Source organism: Crocuta crocuta, unplaced genomic scaffold (assembly GCF_008692635.1).
Source record: "Crocuta crocuta isolate KB4526 unplaced genomic scaffold, BGI_CrCroc_1.0 scaffold233, whole genome shotgun sequence".
Classification (NCBI taxonomy): domain Eukaryota; kingdom Metazoa; phylum Chordata; class Mammalia; order Carnivora; family Hyaenidae; genus Crocuta; species Crocuta crocuta.
In genome coordinates this window covers 1,057,855-1,063,795 of record NW_027529526.1, presented here as the reverse complement: position 1 = coordinate 1,063,795, position 5,941 = coordinate 1,057,855, and the positions used below count along the sequence as shown (strand labels likewise).

At 48.1% G+C, this 5,941-nt stretch overlaps 1 protein-coding gene across 1 annotated transcript in view; it reads left to right on the top strand.

Moving 5' to 3' along the window:
* The first annotated feature begins 1,077 nt into the window (after positions 1-1,077).
* The window catches only part of NAV2 (neuron navigator 2), a 270,778-nt gene continuing 265,914 nt past the window's right edge, over positions 1,078-5,941 (top strand). The window contains 1 exon segment of the mRNA XM_077761085.1: positions 1,078-1,088. The gene's annotated coding sequence lies outside the window, so the exon portion shown is untranslated.

The window sequence follows — 5,941 nt, the reverse complement described above, 5'->3', positions numbered from 1 at the left end:
GGAGGAGAGAGGGTGCCCATCTATAGGGCCTTCATGTCCCTCTGTAGGCTCACAATTCCGTGGAACCTCACACTCAAAATGGATGAGGTTTCTAATTTTGTTTGTTAGTTGGCTTTTCTTCAGTTAGGGAGAAAGTTTTCAGGTGAGTTTTCTTGTGCTGTTCTGGAAGAAACCATCTCTCATAGTGACAGTTCTATGACGGGGAGGAACAGGTCTGTGTGTCCCCGAAGAGGGTCTGCTTTCCTGATCCCACGGGTGACCCAGCCTCTGCCTTTTGGGATGCTGTGTACGCCAGTGCTGTGTTTAAATATGTTAGAATTTGCTGGGTTTTTAAAATTCTTATTAGTCACGGAATCCCAACAGTGAAAATGATGCCGGGCTTTTAAATTAAACCGATTACATTTGAGGCGATTGTGAGGCCGTAAATAACGCCACTCACACACGAGTAATTGAAGGGCTCTGTGTTTGTGTACTTGGCTTCTTTACAAGGGACCCAGGCTCCTGAGAGCTCCGCTTACTCAATAGCCCTCCTTACCCTGAAATGGCCCATTAAAAGATGCCTGTTGGGTGGTAACCTCCCCATACGTTTTCTCAATAAAGAGAAAAAGATGGGAAGGGGTGGGGGTGATGGCGGCGGGGTGGGGGAGACTTCTCTTGCATTTAGAGCCACTGCCTCTCAAAGGCGTCTGGAGCAGACTGTTGAGTTCTGTGTCCCCGTCCCATTCAGGCAATTGCGTGCTTTGAAGCCTTCTTTAGCTTTTCCCTGCGTCTTGACGGCAGATCTCTCAATAGGCAAAAGCCCAGCCCTGGGTAGCTGAATGGCCCCTCGGCACAAGGCTCTGCATGTTAATGGCACTGGCTGGCCCAGGGCAGCANCGTGGGGCTGCGCGGGGGCCCCAGCAGGTGCCTCTGACTCGGGACAGGATCTGAGCGGGTTCCTAACGTTGCCTGTTTGGGTGTTTTTTTGCAGATCTACACAGACTGGGCCAATCATTATTTAGCCAAGTCGGGCCACAAACGTCTCATCAAGGACCTCCAGCAAGATGTGACAGACGGCGTCCTCCTGGCTCAGATTATCCAGGTTGTGGGTAAGAGCAGGTTTTACATTGGGAATCGAGGAGTCGCAGTGGAGGCGCAGAAGGGGTGGTTGAGCTGGGCAGGGGGCATGGCACGCCGAAATCTCAGAAGAATACAGTGTTTCTGCCATGTGTGTTGACAATTTATTTGATTCTGTTTTGTGCTTGGGGATCGTGGGTACCAGCTTGCTTTTTCTGATAAGAAGACCCCCTTGATGCTCTGAGAAGGGCTGGAGGGAAGTGCTGGTGGTTTGGGGAGGGCTCTCTGTCCCTTTCTTGCCCCTGATCTTTCTGGCTCTCCCTTCCCCCAGCTCCGATGGTATTTTTTTATGGATTATTTTGGGAATATTTACCAAAAACAAAAAAATGCACTCCTGGGCTGGTTTAGTCCTGCCAACTCTAATTGGGTCTGAGGAATCCAAGGATTGAGCTCTGCAGAGGGTTGTGATACTGGGGCAATGGAGCTGGGGCCGCACACTCGGAAGAGCGGGTTCTCCCTGCCAAGGCAGGAGGGCGCGGGCTGGGCAATAGCTCTGCGTCCAGCCTCAAGGCTTCAGGGGAGCACCCCCCCCCTCTCCGCCCCGCTTCCCTGCTGGAGAGCTCAGGCTCAGGAGGCAGGATTCAATTAGATGACACTGGGCTGACTGTTGCCGCGGGCAGCTTCCTCGGCTGCCTCACGCCCAGGGAAAAGGCACAAGGACCTTGAAGCCCTAGTCCGTCGGGCACACGCTAGTGTGGAAAAGTCACTTATCTTTCAAGTGCGAGACAAGTGGCCTTTCATAGTTGTAGCCCTGTTCATGTCCGTGGAGAGTGTACCTGAAAACTCAGGCCAGCTGGCTTTTGGAGAACCACTGCCACTCAGATGCACGTGACTCTGTGGTCCTAATGTGGGTTTCCTAAGACGAGCTTGAGCTGGTTGCCCTTCTCTGTCTCTCCTCCCTCCCCATGTTACACAGCTGCCTCTTGCTATGTAACACGTGGCCGCACACTTAGCACGTCTGTATCATCTTGTGGTTTCTGGGTGTCGGAAGTGCAAGCATGGCTTGGCCAGTGCCTCTGCAAGGCTGCAGTTTAGATGTTGGCCTGGGCTGAGTCCTCATGTGGGGGCTTGACTGGGGAGGGGACCAGGTTCACTCAGTGTTGGCAGAATTCACTCCCTTGCAGTTAGGGGAGGTAGGTCTTATTTTCTTACTGTGGGCTGGAGATCTTAGCTCTTAGAAACCTCTCTCTTTACCATGTGGTTGCTCCCAGTGTGGTTGCCTTTTTATTTTTTTTTTTTTTTTTATTTTTGAGAGAGAGTGCGAGTGTGAGCAGAGGAGTGGCAGAGAGACAGGGAGCAGGGAGGCAGAAGATTTGAAATGGGCTCAGCACTGACAGCACAGAGCCCAGTGTGGTTGCTCTGATTCATTTCTTCAGTGCCAGCAAGGGAGAAAGTTTCTAGAACAAGATGGCTAGCAGTTTGTCATCTACAAGGTAACATGACTGATTGCCACCAAGACCTTCCCTGTTTCCAGCACTGGGAGCAAGAGCTAGAGGGGAATGCGTGAAACCAAGAGGCCTCGCTCTCATCTAAGCTTCATCTCTCCCAACCATGGGCCCTCAGAGCCCCTGGCCTCTGTTATCTCTGTTTCAGTTTCTTTAAAATAGGCAGGGCCTGATTTTTGTAGCATTCTTAGGAAATGCAAGGTAGGTATCAAACATGAAGTATGTTTGGAAACAAGTGTTCCCGGATAGCACTTGGTAACCGCTGCGTAGAAGGATATGAGTACAAGGATGACAAGGCTGTGGCATCTGTGTCAGAGTGTGCATGATAGATTTGTTACGTCTGTCACGGGCTCAGAAACGAGGAACGGTAGCATGCATGTTGTGAATTTACGAAGCGTGCTGCTACAGAAAGGCATGCCAGCACAGTTTCTATCTTTGCTCAGGAGGAGGCTTCCCTGAACCTGTTCAGATGACATGAACCTCCCCGGACAGTGGACTGATTTCAGGGCCTTGAGTTAGTCCCAGCACCGGGTTGCGTCTGAGGCCACCAAGTTGCTTTCCCTCACCCCTCCAAGAGAGGCTTGGTCCTGCCGGGGACTCTCTAAGTAAGGTGGTAGTAGTGCCTCTGTCTCTGCGCTGGACTGTGCTGGGCTTATACCCTGTGCTCTGTGTGTAGAGAACAGAGACTCAGACAGTGAGGAGCTGAAAAGGTAGCTACACGTAAGAGTCCCTGTGTGACTTCTAGATTGCTTATCAGCGGTTCAGAGCATTTAATCTTTGGGTGTCTTGTGATTACAGATCTCCTGGTGAGGGAGGGGAACAGCATTATCTGACCAGGATGCTGAACTATTGACCAGTTCTACCAACGTGTCCGTGCCTTCTCCCACACATTATGTCCTTTATTTTTTTTCTTTTTCTTCCTTTTTTTAAATTTTTTTTAAAAATTTTTAATGTTTTATTTATTTCTAGGAGAGAGAGAGAGAGCGTGAGCAGGGAAGGGTCAGAGAGAGAGGAAGTCACAGACTGAAACAGGCTCCAGGCTCTGAGCTGGCAGTCAGCACAGAGCCTGACGCGGGGCTCAAACCCATGAACCGCGAGATCATGACCTAAGCGAAAGTCGGACGCTTAACCGACTAAGCCACCCAGGTGCCCCATATGTCCTTTAAAATGTGTACATGCACACATTTGTATTTAACACACACATATGTGTGTGTATCTCTGTTGGTCTAAGATTTTCCCAGAATTGGAGTCCATCGCGTGCTGGATAGAATTTGGTGTTGCAGTTGTTCTTTGGCTGATGAGCCCCGACTTGTTCTGGAAGAGTCTGTATCTTTCCTAGCTCCCCCAGGCAGAGCTGGAGGGACTCTCCTCTATCATTCCATTGGTTCCTGTGATGGGCCTGGTTCTGAGTTGTCTTCCTTTCTTGGCTGCTGGCATTTAACATGGCGGCGGACATGCGACGATGGTCAAGAAAAATCGAGAGGATTAGGGATTAGACTTTCGCTTGTTGCAACTCCTGCTTCTACAAGCCCGGTTGGATTGTGTCCAGCAGGTGGCTGGATGTTTTCCCTTGTTGGCAGCTAGTATTCTTCTGGATGTGCCTCTAAACTAGATGTCACACTCTCCTCCTTTCCTGGATTGTGTTGCAAGTCTCAACTCAAAGGTTTGGAAGGGATCTCTAAAAGCCCCAACCTGATTCACGAATTTCTTCTAGAAAGAGCAGTCAGCAGACTGTTAAATAGTTCCTGTGATGGGCAGCTTACTACTTCCCCAGTCAGCTAATTCTAATGATGGAGAATTGGAATCCTTCTAAAGCTTTTCTTTCACTAGGTCAAAATCTACCCTTGTTGGCCAGTCAGAGTGGCTAAAATGAGCAAATCAGAGAACNATGTGGGGGGAGGGGAGATGGGCATGGAGGAGGACACTTGTGGGGATGAGCACTGAGTGTTATGTGGAAACTAATTTGACAATAAACTATTTGTAAAAAAAAAAAATCTACCCTTGTTGGTAGTCTCTCCCTATACGTGCTAGATCTACCCTCCATGGCTACAAAGAATGACCATAATCTGAGACCACAAGAGCTTCAAAACTGAGGACAGCTGTGGATTATAACTGTGGAATAAAATAGGAATCTATAGGTCTATGCTGATGGGAAACATCTATCGGGAGAAGGAAGGACCCCACTGTACTGGGGAACACTGACTAACAAATATAGAGCAAGTTGTGACCATGATGGTAAAGATTAGTTAAGGCAAGAATCTATGGGTGCTGACCTCTGGAGGAGAAAGTTTGAGGAGCAAGCTATTTGCATGACCTCAGCGTGTCTCTCCACTGACAGCTTATCAGTTGTGAGGGGAATGTATCCACACAGGGGAGTGTCTGGATGTCATGGCGGGGAGATCAAAATTATATCATTGGCAAGGGGTAGATGGATGTCGCGTGCTTGCTGGTGTGATGTCCTGAGAAACGCATAACATCACTTAGTGAATTCCAGTCAGGGATGGAAAACCTGAAACTAATCATGAGGAATCTTAGATGAACTCCAATTGTAGAACTTTCTATTTAAAAAAAAAAAAATGGCCTGTATTGTTCAGAACTGTCACTTCTGTGAAAGACAGAGGCTGAGAAGTCACTCCAGTATAAAGGAGATTTAAGAGCGGGGACAACTACATGTGCTACAGGATCCTGGACTGGATCCTGCGTAGGGGAATAAAGTGCTGTAAAGGACATTTTTAAAGCAGTTGGCAAAACTGGAATATTATAATTGTACCATGAGATAGTGTGTATTTGCAAAGAGCAAGGATATTAAGCATAAGGGCTAAAGGATATGATCTATGTAGTCTACGCTAACATGATTCAGAGAAAAACAAAATAATGTATGTATACACACACCTATACAGAGAGAGAGGGAGGGAGAAAATGAGAATGGATGGTATATGGGAATTTTCTGTACTATTTCTGTGACTTTTCTGTCAGTTTGAAGTTATTTCAAAATAGAGAAAAAATTACCTCTAAAAAAAAAAAAAAAAGGCTCATCAGAGGTGCCTGAGTGGCTCAGTCTGTTGAGTGTCCGACACTTGGTTTCGGCTCGGGTCATGATCTTGCATTTTGTGAGTTCGAGCCCCACGTTGGGCTCCACACTGACAGTGCACAGCCTGCTTGGGATTTACTCTTTCCCTTTCCTGCTTGTGCGTTCTCTCTGTCTCAAAACAAATTTGATAAATAAATACGTACGTACATACATACAACCAGGCCCATGAAAACTTAAAAGCAGAGACATGGTCCCTTTGAGAGGACAGACCCTTTGTAGGCTGAGGAGGAGTATAGTACATAATGGTGGAGGACCAGCGATGCTGTGAGACCTGAGCCACAGTGGCCCC